Raw genomic sequence first — 27,489 nt, 5'->3', positions numbered from 1 at the left:
AACTATGATTTTTTTCATGAACGAGGATATTTGATTCCCATTTCGCACTTGATTGATAAAAAATCTGGGTAAACAATTGAAAGCATGTGTGAAGGATATTGTAAGTTCTCACCAATACCCATGTTTACTTCTTCTGTCTTAGTACAAGCTCGACAGCATTTGCCAACCCCTTAGAATAAAAGTGAAGTATATGCCTGCTGTACCCAGGCAGATAATATTTGTGTTCCTTCTACACACACGCATACACACTCACTCACTATCCATCTCCTCATTGCTTACTGGATTGCAGATGACCCAGTAAAGAACTCTGCAGCCCTGTGGGACAGCAGAGCGACTAGAAGAAAGAATACTGAAGCCCTGGATGACTGCAGTGAACAGAGACTCTTCCCTCCATTCCACATTGGACCTTTTGTTTTGAGTTGCTGAGTCTTTTTTTTGTGGTGGTTGTTGTTGCTTAGTGCAGCAGACTGCCAAAACTGACTGACATAATCCTCCATTATTTTCCAGCATTCTTTATTACTGATGAGACATCTAATACCAGGAAGATTCCCAAGATATTTGAAGGGATTTGTTTTTTACATCGCTTGTCTTTTTTACCTTGAGACTGTCAGTCTTTTGTGGTAGTTTTAAATCATAACCTCAAAGTATTAATCCTCTCACAAAAGATGGAGTTGAATTCCTGTTCACTTAAATATTGGTTTATATTAGTGACTCATTTCTGATGAATAGAATATAAGTGATGCTGTGTTACATCTGAGGCTAATTTGAAAAAAAAAGACAGATGTCAAGAACTGGAAATAAACAAAACATCATTTAATAGCAGAATGGACAAACAAATGGTGGTACATCTATTCTATGGAATGCCAGTCAGTGATCAAAATGAACAGGGTGTTAATCTACACATCAACATGATATATTGAAGTATGTCATTTAGAAATATTCTAAAAAAATCTGAGCAATATTCCTAAGTGAAAGAAAGCAGTGTTATAAACCAACATACTGTAGGATTGCATTTATGTGAAGTTCTGGAAAAGGGAAAACTGTAAAGATGTAAAGCAGATCAATAGTGCCAGGTGTTTGGGAAGTGAGTATATTCAACTAAAGTGTAGGGCATAAGAGATTTCAGGGCTCAGAGACTCTTCTGTATGATACAATATAATATAGTATGGCACTATTCAATTGTCAAAACTCACAGAATACACAGCACAAATTGCTGGGGCAGGGTATATGCACTATAAGCTTGGAACACCTTATCATGTCAGAGTAGCGGAGTGCTCAAAAAATAAAATAATGGCGGGTACATGAGCAGTTTTGTAGTAGAATGCTTGCCTGCCATGTGGGGAGACCCGGGTTCCATTTCCAGCCCATACACATAAGGCAAACAAAGAAACAAAAATTAATGGTGATATGTTACAGGGATACAGCAGCCAACTAAAATATCTGTTAGTCAAAGCTAAAACAATTTGATCAACATATACATGAGGTACTACTGAATTGTAGCCAGAAGTGTAAAATAAACATGAATGAGTCCCATATGTATATGTATATGTATTTGTGAATAGAAATAAAAGGTAAGCAAATTGGAAAGGAAGAAGTAAAACTTTTCCTCCTTGCAGATGACAGGAGCCTATAAACAGAAGATCCCAAAACATCCACAAAAAAGATACTTAAGCTAATAAATAAGCTTAGCTAAGTGGCAAGTAGAGTGTTTCTATAAACTGTTAATGAGCAATCTGAAGTAGAAATCAAGAAAAAAGTCCATTTAAAATAGCAGCTAAAAGAGTTAAATATTTAGGAATAAATCTAACCAGGGATGTAAAGGACTTGTTCACAGAAAACTACTAAACATTGCTTAAATAAATCAAAGAAGACCTAATAAGTGGACAAACATTCTGTGTTCATGTATTGGAATACTAAATATTAAGATGTCAATTCTACCCAAAGTTTTTACAAACTCCATGCACTCTCAATCAAAATTCCAACAGCATTTTTTGCAGAAATGTCAAAGCCAATCATCAAACGTATATGGAAGGATAAGGGGCCCCAAATGGACAAAGCCATCTTGACAGAGAATAAAGTTGGAGATCTCACTGTTTTGGTTTGCTAAAACCAAAATGCAATAAACCAGAAATTGGCTGGCTTCCAGAATGGGAATTTATTAAATTACAAATTCCAATTCTTGGGCCATGAAAACATCCAACTCAAGGCATCAACAGGATGATACTTGGACTCTGAAAACAGGCTGCTGGCATCCAGGACATCTTTGTCACATGGGAAAGCAGGTGACCACTATTTGCTGGCTCTTCAACTCCTCAATTTCATTGCTCTCAGTTCTGGTTCCAGAGGCCTCCTCTCTGAGAATCTGTGAGTCCTCCCTTAGCTTCTCCTTGGCTTTTCTCTCTAAGCTCTCTCAACTTTTTCCTCCCATAAAGTACTCCAGTAAAAAGGATTGAGTCACCTTGAATGGAGTGGGTCACATCTCAATTACCTAACCAAAAGTTCACCATCCACAATAGATATAAACCCACAGGGATGGATTAAAAGAATGTGACATTTTCTGGGGCACATAATAGCTTCAAATCAGCACATTCATCCTTTCTGATCTTAAAATCTATTACAAAACTACAGCAAACAAACAGCAAGGTAATGGTGCAAGAACAGATGTGCAGACCAATGGAATTGAACTGAGAGTTCATAAATCAACCATCACATTTATGGCAAAATGATTTGTGACAAGGGGATGAAGACCATTCAATTGGGAAAAGAAATATTGACTCCAACAAATTGTGCTGGAAAATCTAGTTATCCATATGCAAAAAAAAATTAAGGTGAACCCCTACCTCACACCATATACAAAACGAACTCAAAATTGATTAAAGACTTAAATATAAAAGGCAGAACTATGCAACTTCTAGAAGAAAACATAAAGCAGCATCTTCTGGAACTTATATTAGGCTACGGTTTTTTTAGACTTTACACCCAAAGCACAAACAACAAAGGAAAGATAAATACGACCTGATCAAATAAACTTTTTGTCTCAAAGGACTTTATCACAAAAGAAAGATGATAGCGTACACAATAGGAGAAAATTTTGCAAATCACATATCTGAAAAGGGTTTAATATCCAAAATATATAAAGTCTTTAACTCAATAACAAAAAGACAAAAACCCAATTTAAAAATGAGCAGAGAACTTGAATAGACATTTCTCCAGATGTTCAAAGAGCCAAAAGCACAAGAAAAGATGCTCAGCATCATTAACCATTAGGGAAATGCAAATCAAAATCACAATGAGATATCATTTCACACCCATTTGAATGGCTACTATTGAAAAAAATGCAGAAAATTGCAAGTGTTGGGGAGGATGTGGAGAAATAGGAACAGTCTTTCAATGTTGGTGGGGATGTGAAATGGTGCAGCTGCTGCGGAAAAAATTTGGTGGCTCCTCAGAAAGGTGAGTATAGATTTACCAGAAGACCCAGCAATCCCATGTCTAGGTAGATATCCAAAAGAATTGATTGCAGGGACTCAAATGGATATTTGCATACCACGTTCATACTGGCATTGTTCGCAATTGCCAAAAGATGGAAGGAACCCAAGGTCCATTAACTAATAAACAGATAAATAAAATGTAATATATACACACAATGGAATATTATTCAGAATTAAAAAGGAATCAAGTTTTGATTCATGTAACAACATGGATGAACCTGGAAGATGTCATAGTGAGTGAAATAAACCAGATGCCAAAGAAGAAATATTTTATGATCTCACTGCTAAGAAATAATTAGAATAAGCAAACTCTTTGAGTCAGAATCTATACTGGTAAATATAGATTACCAAGAGGTGTAGTGGAGGTAGGGAATAGGGAGTTAATTCTTAAATTTTACATAGTTTCTATTTGGGATGGTGGAAGGGTTTTGGTAATGGATGATGGTGGTGGTAGCACAGCATTGTGAACATAAGAGCACTGAATTATATATTCAGGGAAAATTTTAATATATATATTAAATATATATATAGAATATATATAATATATATTATATATAATATATATTATATATAATATATATTATATAAAATATATATAGAATAATTTTTAAATCCATGAGACTTTACAACCAAACAATGAACCCTAAATTAAACCCTGCAGTTAATAGTACAATTAAAAAATATGAATTTCATCAATTGTAACAAATGCACCACACTATTGTAATGTGTTAATAATAGGAAGGTACTGGAGAACCCCGCATTCTGTACATCCTTTTTCTGTAACTCACAACTTCTCTAATAAAAAAAGTATACATTAAAATGCTAGGCTGATACCATCCTGTTCACAAATGGGTCTTATTAGCTGGTAACTTTTGCCAAATGGTGAACAGTGCAGAGTGTCATAATTGTGCCAGAAATTTCCTAAATGTCAAAATAAATGTTACCCCATTTATTAAGGGAAGAATTGTCCTTTAGTTGTTTGTTTTGTTATAATACATTTGTGTGAGTAATTACTGCCTAATGCTGGGTAAAAAAATGAGGGAAGATTACTGCATATGTTGAGTCTCAATCATTCCTTCTCTTTAAGACCCACAGGAATCATCGGATGTTACTTGTCTTGTTTCCAGGGACAGCTTAGTCTTCTCCTTGGCTGTAGCCCTCTCTGGGTCATAGTGTAGGTTGAGACTCCCTCATTAAGTTTCATTAACCTCTCATCTGTGTTTCATCTTCCAGAGACGTTGCAAAAACTTTTCTCTGATGACATCTCACTTTATATTATGTATGTGTGTGTAAAATTCTATCATTTTTATCCATTTAACATTATTTTAATGGGCATCAAGGGATAAGAGATAAAAATATTTGCTCTTGAATTAGGAGTGCAAAACTTTATTAATGGCCCAAGAAGATATTAATGAACTACAAATCATATTTTCTTTAGGCTTGAAATTGAAAGGGATAGTTGAAGTATTAAATGCTATTCTAGTGGTAATTATATTATTATTGTTATTATTTAAATTGCTATTATTATCATAATCATTATTAGTGCAGGCATTTTGCTAATAGTTTTACAGAACTTTTTGTTCCACAAAACAATCTGTTTCTCACCATTTCCTCTGTTACCATTCTAGGCTAAGTCACTATCACTTCTCACCTGGATTACTGCAAATGCCTGGTAAATATCTCTCTTCTTCCTCCTAATGGAGCAACCACAGGGCTGTCAGAGTGATCTTCTAAAACTTACTGAGCTCATAGTGCTACCTTGCTTAAAGTACTTCAATAGGCTTCACAATGACCATGGAAAAATCAAAAGTCTCAAACAGAGCTATGAGCTCTACATAGCCTGGCCCTGCCTATGACTTGCCTTTGGCTCATATTTTTCTCCTCTACATTACTCCCTTTGCTCTAATCACACTAGTTTCACATTAGTTCTTTGAACCTGCTAATGCTAGTCCCTTTGCCTGCAGTTTCTATGGCATGGACAGCAAGCTCACCATTTTTCTCAGCTCAAACCCCCTTGTCCATCAGAGTGGCCTTCCTGACCACTAAATCTAATAAGAGCCTCCCTTCAAGTTAATCTGCATATACCCAGGTCATTTATTTTTCTTTACAGCATATAAATCTTTCACATATTTATATTTCTGTATTTACATTCATATTTAGATTTTTTCAAATTTTTAAAATTTTTTTATTACTTGAAAAAATTAACAAACAAAACAGTAAGATATCATTCCATTCTACATATGCAATCAGTAATTCTTAATATCATCACATAGTTGCATATTCATCATTTCTTAGAACATTTGCATCGATTTAGAAAAAGAAATAAAAAGACAACAGAAAAAGAAATAAAATGATAACAGAGAAAAAAAAGACTATACATACCATACCCCTTACCCCTCGCTTTCATTTACCACTAGCATTTCAAACTAAATTTATTTTAACATTTGTTCCCCCTATTATTTATTTTTATTCCATATGTTCTACTCTTGTGTTGATATAGTAGCTAAAAGGAACATCAAACACAAGGTTTTCACATTCACAGAGTCTCATTGTGAAAGCTATATCATTGTTCAATCATCATCAAGAAACATGGCTACTGGAACACAGCTCTACATTTTCAGGCAGTTCCCTCCAGCCTCTCTGCTACATCTTGAACAACAAGGTGATATCTACTTAATGCATAAGAATAACCTCCAGGATAACCTCTCGACTCTGTTTGAAATCTCTCAGCCATTGACACTTAGTCTCATTCACTCTTCTCCCTTTGGTCGAGAAGGTTCTCTCAATCCCTTGTTGTTAATTCTCAGCTCATTCTAGGGTTTTTCTCAGTCCCTTGATGCTGAGTCTCAGCTCATTCCAGGATCTCTGTCCCACGTTGCCAGGAAGATCCACATCCCTGGGAGTAGTGTCCCACACAGAGAGGGGGAGGGTGGTGAGAATGCTCTTCATGTTGGCTGGAGAGAGAGGCCACATCTGAGCAACAAAAGAGGCTCTCTTTGGGGTGATTCTTAGGCCTAAATTTTAAGTAGACTTGACCTATCCTTTGTGGGGTTAAGTTTCATGTGAACAAACTCCAAGACTGGGGGCTCAGCCTATAGCTTTAGTTGTCCACACTACTTGTGAGAATATCAAGAATTCAACTTGGGGAAGTTGAATTTCTCCCCACTCTCACCATTCCCTGAAGGGGGCTTGCAAATACTATTCCAGTCACTGATCAAATCACTCTGGGATTCATCGGGGCATCACTCTGGACAAACCAACAAAATCTCATGTCCTACCTGAGATTCCAAGTACTTATGACATTCAAGCAAACTATCTACATGAGTTATGTTAGGAAATGCTCTAGTCAAAATATAAATTTTGTAACAAATAAACATTTTTTGCTTTAGTCTCACACATAAAGTGACATTTTAAAGTATTAATTATCATCTATTTTCAGCACCCTGCAATAATGACATTCCTTTGTTCTTCCTCATGCAAAAACATTTTTAAAATTTGTACATTGTACATTTCACTATTATTATACACTCTAGACATTCCTAGATTATACCATCTCGATCTTTACTATCTATCTTTCTTTTTTATTTCATTTATGTCCCCAGCCCTCCTCCCTCTATCATTCTCACATGCTGCTTCATTCAGTGTTTTAACATAACTACATTACAGTTAGGTAGTATTGTGCTGTTCATTTCTGAGTTTTTATATTCAGTCCCGTTGCACAATCTGTATCCCTTCAGCTCCAATTACCCAATATCTCACCCTATTTCTATCTCCTGATGGTCTCTGTTACCAACAAAATATTCCAAGTTTATTCACTAATGTCAGTTCATATCAGTGAGACCATACAGTATTTGTCCTTTTGTTTCTGGCTAATCACACTCAGCATAATGTCCTTAAGGTCCATTCATAGTGTTACATATTTCATAACTTTATTCTGTCTTACAGATGCATAATATTCCATCTTATGTAAATGTCACAGTTTGTTTAGTCAACTGTCTGTTGATGGACATTTTGGCTGTTTCCATCTCTTGGTAATTGTTAATAATGCTGCTATAAACATTGGTGTGTAAATGTCTATTTGTGTCCTTGGCCTCATGTCCTTTAAGTGGAGACAGCATATAGGTGGGTCCTGTTTTTTAATCCACTCTGCCAGACTTTGTCTTTTGATTGGAGAGTTTAATACATTAACATTCAGTGTTATTACTGCATGGGTAGTACTTTCTTCTACTATTTTGCCTTCTGGATTTTATATGTCATATCTAATTTTCCTTCTTTTTACCTTTACTCATAGTCTTCCTTTCTACACTCTTCTCCACACCTCTCTCTTCTATCTTCATATCTGTCTCTAGTGTTCTCTTTAGTATTTCTTGCAGAGCTGGTCTCTTGGTCACAAAATCTCTCAGTGATTTTTTGTCTAAAAATGTTTTAATTTCTCCCTCATTTTTGAAGAACAGTTTTGCTGGATATAGAATTCTTGGTTGGCAGTTTTTCTCCTTTAATAATTTAAATATATTATCCCAATGTCTTCTTGCCTCCATTGTTTCTGCTGAGAGATCTGTGCATAGTCTTATTGGGCTTCCCTTGTATGTGATGGATTGCTTTTCTCTTGCTGCTTTCAAGATCCTCTCTTTCTCTCTGACCTCTGACATTCTGTTAATTAAATGTCTTGGAGTATGTCTATTTGGATCTATTCTCTTCAGGGTACACTGCACTTCTTGGATCTGTAATTTTAAGTCTTTCATAAGAGTTGGGAAATTTTCAGTGTAAATTTCCTCCATTAGTTTTTCTCCTCCTTTTCCCTTCTCTTCTCCTTCTGGGACACCCACAACACGTATATTCATGTGCTTCATATTGTTTTTCAATTCCCTGAGTCCCTGCTCATATTTTTCCTTTTTTTTTCTGTAGTTTCTGTTTCTTGTTGGATTTCAGATGTTTCATCCTCCTGTTTTGAAATCCTATGTTCTGTCTCTTGAAATTTACTATTGTAGTTTTCCATTGTTTTTTTCATCTCTTCTACTGTTTCTTTCATTCCCATAAGCTCTGTGAATTGTTTTTTCAGACTTTCAGTTTCTTCTTTTTGTTCTGTCCTTGCCTTCTTTATATTCTCCCTCAACTCGTTGATTTGATTTTTGATGAGGTTTTCCATGTCTGTTCGTACATTCTGAATTAATTGTTTCAGTTCCTGTATGTCATTTGAATTGTTAGTTTGTTCCCTTGACTGGGCCATATCTTCAATTTTCCTAGTGTGATTTGTTATTTTTTGTTGTCATCTAAGCATTTAATTACCTTAATTAGTTTATTCTGGAGATTGCTTTCACTTCTTTTATCTAGGGTTTTCTTGCTGGATGAATTTGTTGTCTATCTGTTCTTTGACATTCTGTTCAGCTTTATCTGGGCCTTTAGCTTAAGTTTTGTTTAACAGAGGAGAATTTTTCAGTTCTTATTTTCTTGCTTCTTGCCCTGCTTGTGTGGTGCCTTTCCCCCACACACAGTTAGGAGGGTCTACTTAGATATTATAGACCCCAGCCAGATTTTCCCAGACCAAACTGGCCTCCTATCAGGAGGAAAGAGTCACCTGCGTCGGTTTTCCCTAAGGGTGAGACTCAGCAGGTTGAAAGACTTTCCTGTGAAGTCTCTGGACTCTGTTTTTCTTATTCTGCCCTGTGTGTGGCACTTGTCTGACTGCAGGTCCCACCAGCATAAGATGATGCGGTACCTTTAACTTTGGCAGACTCTACCTGCTGGGGGCATGGTGGAGACAGAGGAAAGGTTATAGGCTGGTTTTAATGGCTTCAAATTACCAAGCCCTGGTGTTTTAATTCCTTGATGGAGGGATTCCACCTAAGTTGGGCTTCACCCCTCCCCTGGGGAAGGCACAGGCTCCAGACAAGCCCCCCAAAGAGCTCACTTCTGCCTATGCCTGGGGCAGTTGCAGCCAGAAAAGTCCTGCTGCTGTATCCAGAGGCAGTCAAGCCTTTGTAGATACACGGCCACAAAAACCTCTGTTTCCTTCTTTTTTTCCCCCTTTTTATGTCAGTCCTACCCCCTTGGCGCCGGGGCAAAAATGAGCAACCTCCGCTTTGATCAGGTTCACCTAAGCTGGGGGCCTATTTTTAGTAGTGAGAATTTGTTAATTAGTTCCACAATTGGCATTTGATTATGCTCAGTCCCTGCTGCTGGTAAAGTCCTTTCCTTTCCCTTCTGGGAAGTGGCCTGTGGGGGAGGGGCGCTGGCCACCGCATCTTTGGGAACTCACGGTTTGGGGGGGTGCTCGCAGCTGGTCCACCTGGTCCAGACTGGGGTACACTGTGTGTCTGGTCACTGATGTGTCCCCAGGCGCTGTTCTGTACTGTTTCTGGTTATTTAGTAGTTGTTCTGGAGGACGAACTAAAACGTGCATGTTGTTAAGCCGCCATCTTGACCCGGAACTCTCTCATATTTAGATTTATTTCCTCAGTAAAATGTAGCTTCATGAGGATAAAGATTTTTATTTCCATGGCTCAGAACCATGTTCTTGAAGCCTACTAGTGACTCAACATGTGTTAAATGACTGCCTGGATGACAGGTGTTGTACTCCTTTTTATGAACAGCAAATGAACTTAGAAAGTGTCATTAACTTGATCACATTCACATAGCTGATAAGTGTTTGAATTTAACCATCTAAGGCTATTTAGGAGACAGCTCTTCTCCATGTGGGTGTCAGAGATCCAAGATTCTTTCATCTTGTAACTCCACCTTACCATTGCCAACAGAAAGGAAAGGACAGCATGAGTCATTTTTATTAGTCAACTATAGAAGTGTTATACATTATTTTCATACACATTCTGTTAGCTAGAACTCAGTTATATTGCTGTGCCTAACTGCAAAGGAGTCTGGGAAATGTGGCCAAACTATGTGTCTAGGAAAAATAGGGAATGGATTTGAGTGAATACTGATTCATCTTTGACACACCAAGTGTGATTTCAAGATTCATGCTCTATCAAGATGAAGTGTGATAGATAAAAACTGACTTGAGTTCTAAGGATCATGCTAATGTAAAAGCCAAGGGGATGCAAGAACTCACAGCAGGAAATAGGGAAAAGTAAATTGAAACCTGTCTTACTGTTAGTTGTATGTGAATGGAATGTGACACCAGAAAACTGAGATGATAAATAAAACAAACACAGCAATACCACGGTGCTAAGGAAAGGTCCTGCTTTTCCCTAATGCAACCACGCCAGGGGCAGTGTACTCAGGTCTGGAGATAAATGGATAAATCAAAGCCTAGTCAAGGGAAAACACCAGGGATGACGAGGGAACTGAAAAAACAACCCCTCTAAAAAATGCATAAAGGGACCGGCAAATTTAGCCCAGAGAAAATGCAGTTCAAAGAATGTTAGGCTTTGCAAATATTTTTTCATGTGAAAGAAAGATAATACTTGTTTTAATTAGTTTGAAAAGGTGGAGCTGGGGCCAATAGATAGTCATTTAAATGACAGAATTTGACACAAGATAAGAAAGCACTTTGTAGAACCAAAGTTTTCCCAGAGTGGACTATGTTATCATCTAAGGCAGTTGAGTTTAAAGACTAGGGAAAAGTTCAAGAAAAAGCAGATGTGACCACAGTATAGAGAACAGCAAGCACTGAAGGACCAAATTAAACCAGCTCTATAGGATCATCTGACTCCATTAACCTTAACGTATTTTTGAATGATTTTTGTGGCGTTTCTCAAATTTACAGCATCCTAAGGTATCCTTCCATTAGGACTAATTTCTAATGTATAATATGGCAGAGTTGGAGAAGCTCAGAGTTTAGAGTACTGATACCTGGGTTTAAATACACATTTGCCATGTGTAGATTAGCACTTATGAAATCTCTCTGTGCCTCAATTTCTTATCTGTATAATGGAGCTAAAAGTATATACTCTAACATCGCCTCAGAATTGTTCTATTGATCAGGTTAGATAAGTACAAATACATGTTTTTTTTTTTAATGTTAAATATCAGCTACTATTAATTGCCTAGTTTGGAAATGTTGTGTATGTATGTGTGTGCATGTGTTGGTTGGTTGGTTGGCTGGTTACTTTTAAGCAAACCTCCTATCGTAATTGAATTATCCATGTCTCCTTTTTCCTGGGAGCAGCTATTCATGGCAGATCAATAATTTAACCAAGACATATCAAAGCCAAGAACTGAACAGAGAACCCCAAACTCCTGGTTCACTCTGCATCAATATAGCTGGGAGTATTCTGAAGAATATTTTCAAAATATCTACAGACACTACCCCAAAGCTACTAAAATGGAGGTGAAATAATTAAAATGGGTGCTGGCAAGGATTTGGAGAAATTAGAACCCATCCCCATATTGCTTTATAATGTAAAATGGTATTACATCTGTGGAAATCTGTTCAACAGTTCCTAAGAAAGTTAAATATAGAGTTGTTGTACAGGCTCAGCAATTTCACTTCTAGGTATAATCTCAAAAGAATTGAAAAGAGGCCTCCAACAGATATTTATATACCAATGTTTAGAGCAACATTATTCAAAATAGACAAAAGACAGAAGCAGCACACATCACCAACAGATGGATGGGTAAACTCAATGTGTGTATATGTAGATGATGAAATATTTTTCGGCCACAAAAAGGAGTGGAGATATGACACATGGTACAACATGGATGAATCTTCAAGACATCATGTTGTGTGAAATACAGACAGAAAAGGACAAATACTGATTGATTTCACTTACACAAAATACCAAAAATAAGAAAATTCATAAAGACATAAAATGGATTACAAACTACTAGGGTATGGGGGCAGGATTGAAGTAAAGAGTTATTGCTTAATGGGTACAGAATCTCTGCTTGGGATGATAAAAAGTTTTTGTAATGGGTGTTGGTGATGGTGGCAAAACATCATGAATGTAATTAATGTCACTGAATTGTACACATTGAAGTGTTAAAAGGGGAAATGTATTGTATATATGTTACCACAATCAATTTTTAATGAAAAATAAATTCACAAATCATAAAAATATCAGTAGAATAGATCTCTAAAAGAGAGAAATCAGTCAATTGTTGAGTCAACAATATGAAAAATTAGCAGAATAAGATTAAAGACATTGATTAAGTAAATTTAGGTAGAACATGACAAAGGTAGATATTCTTTCACTTACTATTCATTCAAGAAAATACAAAAGAGACTGAAAGAATAGAAATAAGCTCAAAATTCTTGCATATAGTTTCTTCACTATTCTAACCTCCCTCCTTTCTGTAAATCTTTCAGGTTAACTTTTTTTATCTTATAACTGATTTGTAGAGTCCAGCAAAAGAGCACTCTTTTGGATTTCTTTAGGTCATTGCATGACTTTTTCATCCCTGAAAACATGCATAGGACCATACTTCATCTAATTTATACATACAGTAGTTTCAACAGTTTCATTTTCATTTCTAAAGAAAGCTCCTTTTAGACATTCATATTCCTGTTTACTTTAAAATCTTTTTGATGAAAATACTTGGATGTTTTATTTTCATAATGGCAAATATCCAAATGTTTAAGAATATACAGAATTTCATCTGAATAGGTTTAACTTTCATCATCGTGTTTAGAATAACATCAACAGAGCTAACATACGCGAATTAAAAATTGAATGACAATATTTTTTTCTTTTGCAATGTTGCGATCCTTTGCTATGCATGCGATTCAAAAATGAATAATAGAATAACAGAAAACTAAATTTCAGCACCATTACTGTCAACTTTGAAGGAAAACCACCACAGAGCCCATTCCATGATCCCCAAGCCTTGCCTTTCCATTTCCTTTACACTCTTCTTAGTGGGATCTTCTTTTCATTTTTCCGTAACTTGACCGGAGCATTATAGCTATATTATGTTTTGGCCAACGTTTATTAAATGCATATCACATATATAGTTCTGTGCCAAGCACTTTTATAGATATCTCACTGTGGCAGTTTAGAAGCTGTATGTACCCCCAGGAAAGATCATTTTCTTTTACTCCATTCCTACCGGTGTAAATCTATTGTGGGTGGACATTTTGATTAGGTTATTTCAATTGAGAAGAGACCCACCTCATTCAAGATGAGTCTTAATCATCTTACTGGAGTCCTTTATAAGAGGATAAAACACATGCAGAAGCTGAAAGAAGCCCACAGAAAACACATCCAGAAGTTAGGAGAAGCCCACAGAAAAAGCCCCAGAGAAACTGAGGGAAGTTATGAAACCCAGGAGAGAAGGACCAGCAGATGTTGCCATGTGCCTTGCTATCTGACAGAGGAACACAAGCTTACTGGTAATTGAAGGTATCGTCCTATTCTGCCTTAATTTGGACATTTTCATGGCCTTAGAACTGTAAACTTGTAAGCTAACAAGCCCCCATTGTTAAAAGCCAGTCAGTTTCTAGTATATTGCATTTCATCAGCTTTAGCAAACCAAAAACACTCAATCTCCAAAATAATCTTTTAATGTATGTTTCAGTTAATGTGGCTGCTTGAGCAAATGCCATGCAATGCTTTCACTTAAACAAAGGGCATTTATTTGCTCACAATTTTGAAGCTAAGAGAATGTTCAAATTAAGGCATTTGAAGGCAATGTTTTCTCCCTGAAAACTGTGGCATTCTGGGGCTGGCTGCTGGAGATCTTCAGTCCTTAGCTTGTCATACGGCAAACATATGGATATGTCCTGTGGTCTCTCCTCTTTGTTCTAGTTCAATTGATTTCAGCTTCTGGCTGCTCCCTCTGGCTTTCTCTCCCTCCATCTAAATTTCATTTCACTTATAAAAGATTCCTGTCATAAGATAAGACACATTCTGATTGAGGTGTGTCACCCCTTAACTTAAGTAACCTCATCAATAAGTCCCATTTACAATGGGTTCACACCTACAGGAATGGGTTAAGTTTAAGAACATGTTTTTCTGGGGCACATACAGTTCCAAACCATCACAATGTAAATATTCTTTGTATATTCATTCAGTTGTTTATTAAATGTTTATCGAGTGCCACCTCTGTGCTCATCTGAGAATCCTGATACTATTCTGATTTTACAAAAAGAAAAACAGAGATTGTATAAGTGATGTTCATCGTATAAAAAGGAAAACTGAGATTTAAGAAGTTTAAAACAAGTTGTCCAAGGTCACAGCACCAAGAAGAGAGAGCAAGAGAAAGATCTCCTAGCTGCACTAGGAATCCATAATAACAGTCCTGGAGGCTGGTTTCAACAGGACTCTCTCTTTTTTATTCTATAAATTCCTAGAGAATCTACATGAGGCAAGAAAAATGTCTTTATTATTTTGTTCATGAGAATTTTAATTGGTTCTCTGTTACTTGTGATACAGGGTATCATGACTAATTGGCCCTTCAGTATCATTTACATTTGTATAAGACATGAAATCTTAAATAAATCAGTCTCCAATTGTGAGAAATCTTGACCCTAGTAAGCCAATGCTGAAAGTATACCTCTGTGTTGGAGAACTTCACTTCTACCCCAGATGCTTGATGACTTCCTCCAAGAGATTTCCTACTGTTCATGGCGCCCTTCCTTCATAAGGTCAATTATGGGGGCCAGAGGTCTCACAACGGGTATTGGGGGCACTTAATTGAACTGGAATGCTTTTAAGTGGAGCAGAAACCTTTCAGCCCTTCGCAGTCCCTAGCTTTATTTTTTAAATACCTTGCCTGCTTAATTCCTGCCTTACCCTGAAGACATTTAGCTTTGTAATTCCTGTTTTAGAAATTTACATATCAACCTGTTGCTCCCTTAAAGGATAGCCAGTTTACAAGCCCTCTCTCCTCCCATTCAACCCCTTCTCCAACCAGGGCATCAAGTCTCAACACTGCTTTCCAATGTGAAGCTTGTTTGTTCTGTTTAAATAATCTAATGTGTTCACGAGTAATAATAATGCATTTGTGAGTGGAAGTGATAGAAAAAATCTGGAAGATAAGAATATGCATGAACTGGAAACACCATGCCTTATACTTAGGGAAGAGTAAAAACTGTGGGAAATTCAAATTATAGATCAGTGGGAATATATTTTGAATTGGCAAGGCATTTGCCAATTACTTATAATTATTTATTCATCAATTTATAATCTGATAACTCCATTTAGGAAGAAAACTTAAACATAATCATAAAAGTCAGCAAAACTTGATTTATCCAGAGGAAATTACCTGTAGAATCCCATCTATTAGTTTCCATTTTATGATTGTCAAGCAATGCAGTTGATAAGGTAAACAGCATGCTGCTGGTTGTCAACACAAGTGAGGTCAAATCATTTTCTCCACAGATCAGATATGTTTTACAACCGCTATTAGGATGGTTTAAAGCTAATTGAATATAGGAAATAAAAATCTTAAAATTCAATAGAATCAGGTTTAATAGGACTTAACATACTGCCTCTTCAATTTAGCAAAAACAATATTTAGCTGCTTCAAGGAAATAGGAAATAAGTACTTGGGTTCACTCAAAGTCTCTATTCATGTGTACGTAATGAAAAGACAAAAGAACAGTCATTTAGGATTCTGGCAAGGATTTAATTAAAATTAAAATGATGTGTCATAAATTATAAAGTGGGTTATGACTGAAATTTAGTAAAAAAGATTTAATTGGTTGAGGAGAAGTAGAATTATATGAATGAGAAGATATATATTTGGATAAATAAATGGATGGAATGATGACTCAACCAGAGTAAATACAGACATTTGTCAATTACCATTATATATGCCATGTGATATGACAACACACACAATAACCTAAAACTATGTAGAAGTTTGAGAGAAAACAGAATATTCAATCCTATTGACTGTCAAGGGCTTCTTTCTGTCAAGGTCCTAAATATAATATTTAAATCCATGGCCAAGAATGTTTTCATCAATTCCTGTTGAAAAACCCTTGGGGAATGACACTGAATACCTTAGCATAAAATACAGTGTTTATATAATAAGACTTAATTTCAGGTCAACTGCTTCTAGTAAGTTTGAAATGGAAGCCCTTCCTAGATGTGCTGCATGAAGTACAATGTATATTACATGAAACATCTTCAAACTTTAAAATGGGATTTTCATATCCCAGACAGACAGAAACCGATACTGATGAACTCTGAATAGCTGGTTTTTATTTTATTGTATTATCCACTCTAACCATTTTCTTAATGCAGTTAGCATCTATTAAGCGCATTATTTTCTAGATTCTTTGGGAGGTAATTGGGGATAGAAATCTGAATAAGACACTGTCTCTGGTCTTTAGAAGCATAAAATCCAGTAAGAGAATCAGATGTATGTTATGAGCAGAGTATCCTGAGATCACAAAACTGGGAAAATTTGCTGAATGGGTTGGGGAAAACTACATAAAATAAGTAACATTTGTGCTGAGTCTTGATGGATGAGTCAACAAGAGAGACCATAAAAGAAATGTGTTGATAAGAAAATATTCACTTCCCTCTCTCTCTTTTGAGTGGAGCATATTCATCCATTACATTGATATTACATGAATATGTGTCTTGCTTTAGCCAGTGGATATTAGCAGTCAGAGTCCTCAGATGTGCTAGTGTGGTTTAGCAAGTTCCCTTACATTCGGTAATCTACCAGAAGGAGAACGTATTCTGGATAGTTGCTGGTCCAGGGAGAATGAAGTAACATACTGGCATGACTTGATTCCAACCTATAGCATGAAGTCAAGCCCAGCAAACCCCAGCTCCAAACCTAGCTTAAAACAGAGGTTCCCCACCCAAGACATAACAGAAAAATGTATGTTTCTCTAAGCCAACTCTGGCCTTGAAGGTGTAGTTTGTTTGCTGTACTACTGACACATAATTAACTGATATAGAGGTAAATGCTTGCTTGATTGAAGCAACAACACTTGAAAGCACAGGAATGTTGCTTTGCTGTTAAACCCTGGGTGCTTGAAAAGAGCTGGAAGTCAGCTTGAAGCCCAATGATAAACTAAAGGGTTGGACCTGATCCCATAGGTGATAGAAAGTCATCACAGTATTTCTTCATGCAAGAAATGACATAATCATACCTCATAGAATTAACCCTGAAACTTTGCGAGGATCTCTACCAACCAGTTCACTCATTCAACAAATACTATTGAGCACCAACTCTGTGCCAGCTGTTTGGGATATATCATCAGTAAACGAAAATAAGATCTGTGATCTTAACTCTTAGTGGAGGGAAATAGATAATAAGTAATAACCATCACAAGTGGTTTATGTTAGAAAGTGATAAGTGCGGTGGAAAAATAATAATAAAGAAAAAGCAGAGCACAAAGGGGAGAGTTGCAGTTTTAAAAGGGTTAGATGGGGTAGGTCTCATTGAGCAGGTGGCATCATCTCTGAATCTGCAGTAATCAAGGGTTCTTCAATATTGGCAGTTAGCATGTAGCTATTAGCATCCAGCCAAAAAAGTCCGTGTAAATGACTGTATAATTATGGGTGTAAATTAGGAAAAGCTGATGATTCACACAATGTGTAAAGCATCAGAGAGAAGTTATAGAGCATCATCACTACCATAATGACAGAATAGAACCAATACGTCCATGGTTCTATTCTGTGATAAAGTGGTTCATGAATAGGCAGTAACTGCTACGGCTGAACCACCTGGCATCCTGTGACTAAGCATATTTTCAGCACCATAATCTGAGTCTTGATTGGTGAGAAACAGTGGTTTATGCTCATCGAAGCGCACAGCAAAACCTTGGCAATCAACTCTCACTCGGCAATCTGGAAGTGCCTTCATGTTGGAGAATTCAAACATTGAGTCAGATACTTCTCCAAGAAACAGTGAACCAGCACAGTTACATTTTATTTTAAGGAAGATAGCACAGAATTATTTGAATGGTGCAAAAGGTTTTTTCTTTGCTTTGCCAACGACATAGCATGGATCCCAAGTATATTAATATTCTGTTTTAAGTGGGACTATGCTGGTAACAGTCGTAGAATATAGGTGCCATGGTGTAAGATGATAGCTTTTTCATTTTATGTATTCCCTAGTTTGCTCTCTGATATAGCACAGACTTGCTGAAATCTTTTTATAAGACAATTCTTGGTAGCCAGCCTTGACATGTCCCTCTTTCTCATCCTTCATAGGCTGCTCTGGCAAGTCTGTCTCACTCCTGCTGTTTCTCTTTATCTTCCTGGACATAGATTAATACATAGGATGCTAACATCTCAGAAAGCTCCAGCTCTTCTCCAAATTTACACTCTTGCCCACCTACAATTCATGCTCCATAGTGTAATCTGAGTGGCCTTTTACAAAATGAGAATCTGTCACTTACCTGCTTATTTCACTTTATCACCTTCCCATTCTTATTTGATTGTTCTCTCTTTTTCTATCTTCTATTATTAATAAAACTTTATTTTGTTTTCTAAAATTTAGATGATATATATTTTATTTCCATTCTCTTAATTACTTTTGAATTTTGTGAATGCACACAAAATTTATAGTTATTTCTCCTCAAAAAAAAAAAATAAGGTCTCTACAACATGTCAGTTCCAACTACCTTCCTATCAACTTTTGCTTTATTATTTATTATTTTAATTTTACTATCCGTTTAGGACCACAATTTAGTCTCTGTATAGTGATATTTTTACATTTACTAACACATTCACCAATTTTATTGATTAGTTTGCACACCCTGAGTTCAATTTCCTTCCAACTGGAATCCATTCTTTAAATTCTTTCAGGTGTTCAAGTGGTAAGATTCTAGTTTTTAGTTCATGTTCATTCTCGAATGATGAGATTCTTAGGCAGAAATCTCTAAGTTGACAATTATTTTCCAGAATCACTCTGAAGATATTCCATGGCATTCTAGCATCTAGTAGTTATGAATGTATTTTCATTTTTTCTAACCAAAACTCAATATATTTTTTCATTTGAGAAACCATGTCTTTTATCAATTAACAAATTCTTCTGGCATATCAATTAAGAACTTCTTCTGAATATTTTCCTTTTTATTTTTTTTAAATATTTCCTCTCTTCTATAATCTCTATTCTCTTTTTCAGGAACTCCTACCATGTATAAATTTGACCCAATTAAATGATCTTTCATTTTTTCCATCTCATAAACTCTCTTGCAGCATTTAAATCTTAGCCCCCAAATCAATAATCACTATCTTTGTCTCAAATCCCTCAAAATTTGTAGTAGCCATTGCCAAATTCTTAAGCTTTATCACTTACATGTCTATACCTTATTCTGCTCTCTGAGCTCTAGGAACACAGACTTCTTCTTACTTTTAAAAGTACCATTCTTATCACCCTTATTCCATAGCATGTAATTTTCTTTCTTTTTTTTTTTTTTTTTTTTTTTGCTTTGGTAAAAATCCAGTTGAGTTAAAAAGTCACTTCTTCAGGACGGTCTCCTGATATAAGCTCTTGTATTATCCTGTTTTATTGTTTACAAAACTTATTATTATACCTAAAAATAATTGTGTAATCATTTTATTACATCCGTTTACCCTGTACTTTGCATTTAAAGAAACTACTGATAATGCATGACTTTCTTGTGCCATCTTGCTATTTGTTCTTCTTAAGTCTTATACCCTTTTTATCCCTCAATTCCTCCACTACCTACTTTCATATTTTTTGATGTTATGTATTGTATCTTATTAAGTCCCTTCTGATTTCCTTTTTTATACATTTTTCAAGTATTTTGTTTGTTGTCACCAAGGGGCTAAAATTTAACATCCTAAATCTGATTTGATTACAACTTAATTTCAGTAGCTTGCACAATATTCCTATACGCCTCATCCCTGCACCTTTTTTTTTTGTACTTCCTACAAATTATGTCTTTATTTCTTGTATGTCCAAAATCATAGATTCATTTTTGCTTTTTATGAATTTCCATTTTAGAAACTGCAAGAAATATAAAAAGTGGAGGTACATACCAAAAATACAATCCATTATTACTGGCATTTATAATTACACATAGATTACATTTACTGAAGGTCTTTATTTCCTTATGCCTCTTCAAACCACTTTCTAGTGTCCTTTCCTTTCAATCTGAAGAAATTATTTAGCATTGCCTGTAGGGTAATTCTAGTGATGATGACGCATTCCCTGAGTTTATGTTTATCTGGGAATGTCTAATCTCTTCCATATATTTGAAAGTCTCACCAGATTAAAAAAAAATTCTAGGTTAACAGTTGTTTTCTTTCAGCATTTAAAGTATTTAAAATATTTTGTTCCACAGTTGTCTTGCCTCCCTGATTTCTGATAAGAAATCAGCACTTAATCTTATTGGAGCTTTATTGTCTGTAACCTGCTGCTTTTCTCTTGCAACATTCAGAACTCTCTCTTTGACCTTAGCCTTCAACAGTTTGACTACTTTGTGTCTTGGTTTTCTTTTAGTTTATCCTGTTTGGGATTTATTGGGCTTCTTTGTTGTATATTCATGTCTTTCATGGAAGTTTTCTGCCATTATTTCTTTGAATATCTCTTTTGCCCCTTTCTCTCTTTATTCTCATTTTGGGACTTCCACAGTGCATGCATTGCTTTGTTTGATTCTATCCCATTGGTCTCTTAGACTCTGTTGACTTTTTGCCACTCTCTTTTCTTTCTGCTCCTCAGCCAAAGTCTTTCAATTGCTCAGTCAAAATCTTCGACTTCACTGATTCTTTCTTCTGCCAGCTCTAATTGTCCATTGAAATACTTCAGGAAATTTTTTATTTAATTTATTGTGACCAACCTCAGTATTCCTGTTTGGTTCCTTTTTAAAATTTCTATTTATTTCTTGAGATTTTTGCATTGTTCATTATTTTCCTGATATCATTTATTTCTTTCTCTGTGTTTGCCTTCATCTTTTGAGCATATTGAACATCATTTTTTAAAACCCTTAGTATATCCAAGTCTGGTTTTCTTTCTTAATAGTTTATGAACTTTTATCTTGTTCCTTTGGATGGGCCATCATTTTCTGTTTCTTGTTTTTCATGTAATCTTTTATTGTACACTGTGTATATTAATATTTTAATGTGCCAACTCTCAGATTTATCCCTTAGCTGCCTGTTCCTTGAGTTTATATCCAGCTAGGTTAGTCATATTGAAAAGATATCCTCAGTGCCAGAAGCTAACAAAATAAACAACACACACACAAAACACCTTTCACAGTTTTTGCAGATTGTCTCTGTGTTAGCTTACGATCTCTTCAGAATTTACTCTTCCTATCAGGAAGCTCAGCCTGAGGTGAAGGTGTAGGTTCCTCTCCATCTTTTCTGAGCCTGTTTTTGTTTTCAGTTTGTGTTCTCCATGTCCTTAAGAATTACCCCATTTGCAGGAATCCAATTTTTCCTTGTACTCCCTATGAAATAGAATTCTCCCTTCCCCATTTTTCTAGTATATGTCCTAAAGCTGAGAATACCCAGGCCACTTTGACTTAATTATTTCTTATATGGCTTTAGCTATCCAAAAGCTGCATCTGTCTGCAGAGCATATTACGGTAGGACAAGTCAGTAGTCTCCTGGTTCAGTTTTTCAGGCTGCAACCTAATAGATTGACACTGACAAACAGATACCCAGAATGTGCATAGGGATCATTCTGCATCCTCCAGAACATGTTCAAGGACCCACAATGCAGTATAGGCTGGCTCTATACCATACTGGGGAAGAGGGGCAAGAGCATCAAAGGTGCCACAAGTTTCTACTACCAGTTTTAAAGCTGTGTTTTCCTGATTTGGCAATTTTCTAGTTACTGTAAACTTTTCTGGAGTTTTGAAGATAAATCTACTAGTTTTGTTCTAGTTGTTTAGATTCTTTAGAGAAATGGCATCAGTTGTATCTTATAGTACCATCTTGGTTGACTAGAAGTCCCTGCTCTGGGGCATTTCTTGATCCTCAGAATAAATCCCATATAATCAGAAGACCCTGGTTCTGAGTAGAAAGGACCCCACACTGCTTTAGCCTCAGCTTTGGAGGGAACCTAAGGCAGCAGTGCCAGATGGCAGAGTTCAGGGAGTAAGCTATCCCGGGTGTTGAGCAAATTTAAACCTGAAATGATTGATGATACTTTGGAGTGGATAAATCTACCTAGATTTGACTAAAATAAGTTGTTTTTTTTTTTAATCACCCAATATAAACAGCTCAGAGTAAAGATTCAGTTAAGTATAAGGAAAAAAAGTAGTTCTACTTTTTAAAACCTCAGTTTTTTTTACTTGAAATTTTTTATTTCCTGTCTCTGTATACAGACATCATATGGAGGCTAATTCTTTTTTTGGAAGTGTGTTTGTAAAAGCAGCTCACAAGAACTTTATAAATTTGTCCTAGATTTAGCTGCTACTGAACAAAGATTCCCAAAGTCTCCATTTATTTATTAAATAAGCATAAATCAGTAATAGTCAACATTTCCATGCAAGAATGAAAACTTGGTTTTTAGGCTATTGACATCATTTTTAGATTCTTTGGCTATTTACCAAACATAATATATGTTGACTCAATTGTTACTTCTGTAATGACTTCAGTGAATATTATATACCTAAGAACACAGTTAAGACTCTCTGATTTAAGATAGTTTTAGAATAATAAAGAGGCATTTTATAACCCAGTCAACTAAACTAATTCATGCCATAGGCAGTTTTCAAAATTAATCCATGATCTAGAAACTTATACACTGAGAATGCTGCATAAGATGCCAACTTTTTGAATGAATCAGAATGTGGTTAATTCTATCCCTGTTCAGAAAACTTGATTCACATTCAATTCTCCTAAAAATATCTGTAGAAATTGTGTTGTTGCAAATAAAATATTTATAAGAAAGCTGAGGCTGTTTTCAGTCCTTCTTTCAGCCTATATATTTATTTTCCATCTCTCTCCTCATTCTCCCTTTCTCCTGCTTCCCTCCATACACATGTGTATGCGAGTGTGTGTGTGTGGGTGAATACAAATATGTACATATTGCTTGAGAAGACAAAATAAATAAATAAATGAGAGGTTTTGTTTCTATTTTCCTGGGAAAATATTCCAAAAATTTATCTTCAACAGTCTTCTTATGCTAAACTTTCTTCATTGTTTTGGGGCAGAATTTGGATAATAATCTACCTTTTGAAATTGGCTTTGAAACAGTGTGGACAAATTCTGCTTGACAACTACATCTCTGCTCCTGTTGTATTCTATCACTGTTCCATTTCTTCCTCTTTAACTCGAGCATGAAGACGTGACATCAGTGTGATCTTCAGATGCCTAAGAAGGGTGAGGCCCACGCCAGGGCCTGGAGCAGCTGTCACTTGGGAAATTAGTCTCTGCAGTGTTTTCTTTCTCTTTTCATTGCAGACTCTGAGTCAAGGTGTAGTTCTGCTTAAGAGGGGAGAACGTCCTTTTTAAATTGAGAGGGTGTCCTTCCTGCTTGTGGGGAAACCAGTCCCTGTTAAGGAAAGCCACGGAGAAAAGAAAGCTTTTAGTTTCATGTACCTACTGTAGCTTCTAATAAAAACAGTGGCAAAAAAAAATTGTTAATCATTTTCTCTCTTCTTTTTTCAACTACTCATGTCTAACTTGTCCAGGTTCAGACATTTCTTTCAATATTAGAAATAAACGGAACCTTATGAAAGTTTGAGATAAAAGAAAAAATGAGATTTGAATGCACACTTTCCTTCAGTCCCCTGACTATGGCTTTGCAGTGCTGACAAGCAGTAGTTTAAAGGTCTCTAAAGGAGTATTTCCCAGTTTTCCTGGTCATACCCACCCTCTGACCCTCATATTAGGCTCAGTCAGGATTGTCTTCATTTAGCTATTCTTTTAAGGATCAAGATTATATGTTAACTCTGGACGTCTTTTCTAGTTTGATCCAAGTTTCACTGAGTATGAAAGATTGTCATACAAGTTTGCTGTATGAGGCTACACTGATCCTCTGTCTTAATGTTAAGGGTATTTTCTTTATTTTTATTAATTTTTTTCTTTGTATTTGTCATTAAGTTTTGGGGAGACCATTTGCAAATCTGTACTTTCCCAAAATTCCCCAAATGTAAATCCAGATTTCTTAAATTGTAAGCTCATTTCATATTTCAATAATAATAAACCTTTTAAAAAGTTGCATTAAAATGAGGCAGGTCTAAGTTTAAATGCTGTTTAAGCCATTTGTATCATATGACCTTGTGCAACCATGCAATGTATAGAACCTAAGTTTTCCCACATATAAAATAAAGATAATTGTGTCCATCTGGAAAAGCTGTTGTGAAGATTAGGTATAGTATATATAAAGCATCTAGGGCAGTGTCTGATATATAAAAGAAACATGTTGATCTTCTAAAATGTATTTATTTGAAGCTACCTATTTAAGATGCTTACAGTTCTCAAGCTTCATTTTAAACCTCTTGATTTCTGATATCAACATCTTTAAAATAGACTCTTCAATTTATAAATAGCTTTTGATATGTGTACTCAATAACCATGTTTGCTGGTGCTGTATCAGTAAAGTGAGAATTTCTCTAAAGTCTTCTAAGGAGCTCAAACTTACTTCTGAAATGAAGACTTCTGTGAAAATTAATCAAAATGGCATTTCCAACAATTTCTCATGCTTTTCCTTTCCTCCTCTAATTTTCACAAAAAAAGCATGGTAATTAATGCAAGAAAAAGTTCTTCAGTAATCTCCATAATTGTTCTCTCACTTTTGTATTATAAATAATCATTCTATATACTCAGCAATTCAAATAGGCAGGGATAATCATAGGGTGTACTGCAGAAGTAAATCACTTTTTTAAGAAAAAGGTATTGAAATAAAGTCATCTCTTTAATCATGTAACTTGAGATTTATAAACTATGAAATTCCTACTAGATGTATATGGTAGATATCACTAGGGCATAATAAAATAAAGTAATAATCCTGAAACCTTTTTAAAACAGATTGATTAAAGGTTAAATTTCTTTAGAATATTATTTTAATGCAAATAGAAAAGCCTAGTTCTTGTTTTGTATGTTACCAAATGGACAAGTCTGTATGTTCACACCAAACAGCAAGCTGATGAACAATTTCTTACCAACCCTAACCAAGAAAGGGATAAATCACAAACGCAAAGTTTATCTGATAATATATATTATTTTCTTAAGCAAAGGCTTTGTTTTCTGGGTATATGTTACCTTTGATCAAGGTCCATTAAGAGAAATAGTTATGTTTTTCAAGAAGTAGCCAGGCTCAATGAAACCATTCAAATACCTTCTGCTGTCTCATGTATGGAGAAAGGTTATTTAGATATTTTTTCTGCTAGTTTGTAATTTGGTTTTGCAGAAAAACAAGCTGAAAAATGCCATTCTCCAAAGGCTGACTGGGCTGGTAACAGCCTGGGACAGGAAATCACTGTCTAAGTCTAAGAGGAACAGAAAGGAGACAAGCCAAGTGCTGACTCTTCTATCCATCTAAGAATGTTAGTTAATGTAAGATGAACTTATCTAGTGCTTTCTGCTTTTGACCACAACTTCACAGACCTTATTTCAAACCCATAGCCTGAGATGAGTCAAGGACTCATGTGTGAGCTTTGTGGTTCCTTATCTGTTTTTATAGATTAGGGAACATGAGGATGAAGAAGGACAAGGAGAAATATTGAACCTCAATAGCCTGTTGGCCTATCTTGCCTCTTTGATTACACCCTGGCTATTGTTTTTCTGGTCAGATAAGAAAATCCCTATAACTCATTTCAAATTATGGGAGCCAGCCTTTACACCCATGAGATTTTTATCTAATGTTCAGAAGTGAAATAGAATAGTGGTTGAAAGAATAAACTCTTAAATCAGACAGTTCAAATTCCAGCTAGCTCAAATCCCATTGGCAAGTTACTCAATTCTTCTGTCCCTCGTGTTATTTAGAATGTAACTATCTGCCTAAAAATGAGGGATAAAATGATAGTACACAGATTCTGTGTTCTCAAAATGATAGTACTTAATATAAGGATTGTTGGGAGGCCTAAATTACAGAATGTACTTAAAAGTACTTAGTTATAAAGCCAATTTTCAACAAATGCCATTTTTTTTAATTTTATTATTTTATAAGTTATTTTTATTATTAAATTCAAATATTCCAAAATTGAATCAATGTAACATATACTATAACATCTATCACGAGAACACAAAATCTGTGTTTCTAAACTCATAGTGCATGACTTATGAAAATAAACTAATATCTTGGAATGCTCAAGGTCAAGCCATGAGCCTGAGAGCCCCTGAGCAATAGTCTTTTTGAGCTGAAATTCCTAAATAAGTGCCTTTCATTGTTTCTATTTTTTTATTTTCACAGAAGAAAATATATACCATGCTTTTAACCAATTAATAGAACATTCCATACCACGCTTATGAAATATAAATTAAGTGGCTTGCCCAAGATAAGGTTGCCAGATAAAACACAGGACACTGAGGAAATTTTGAATTTCAGATAAACAATTGATACTCTTTTAGTATAAGTAGGTCCTGTGAAATAATGGGTGTATACTTACACTAAAAATAGAAAGGTGTCCTTCATCTGAAATTAAAAAGTAAAGAAGTGTCCTCTTTTTAGTTGCTGAATCTGACAACCCTAACACAAAAAGACCCCCAAACTAAGCTTCTTCTGTCCTGGAAAGATAAAGTACACACACACACACACACACACACACATACACACACACACACAAAATTTCCAATAGTCCGCTTCCTGGTTAGGAGTCAGTTAAAATATTAGGTCTAGAATTCATATTTGCAAGGTGAATTTCAAGACATAAAACTATTTTATATGTTACATTTCAGGATTATGTTATTATAAATTATAATTATTGATTGATTAAATTCATTAGATTAAAATTCACTAAAGAAAAAGGAAAGTACTAATTTATTCATCCCTATATCTAACATTTACTATGATTAATAAATTTGAAATCTGCATTAAAAAATCTAACCACCTTCTTTTTACCAATGGTAAAAATATTTATATTTGTAGCTGATTGCAATAAATATTTAGTTTTTAAAATTAGTTTTCCTTTTGGAAAAGATGAAACATGCTCCAGAACACATGGAATATGGAAAAAACATTACTTTTTCTAAGAGATCAAATGGCAGCATAAAGC

The sequence above is a fragment of the Tamandua tetradactyla genome, chromosome 5 (genome assembly GCF_023851605.1).
Source record: "Tamandua tetradactyla isolate mTamTet1 chromosome 5, mTamTet1.pri, whole genome shotgun sequence".
NCBI classification, from domain to species: Eukaryota; Metazoa; Chordata; class Mammalia; order Pilosa; family Myrmecophagidae; genus Tamandua; species Tamandua tetradactyla.
This window is presented reverse-complemented; position numbering follows the sequence as displayed.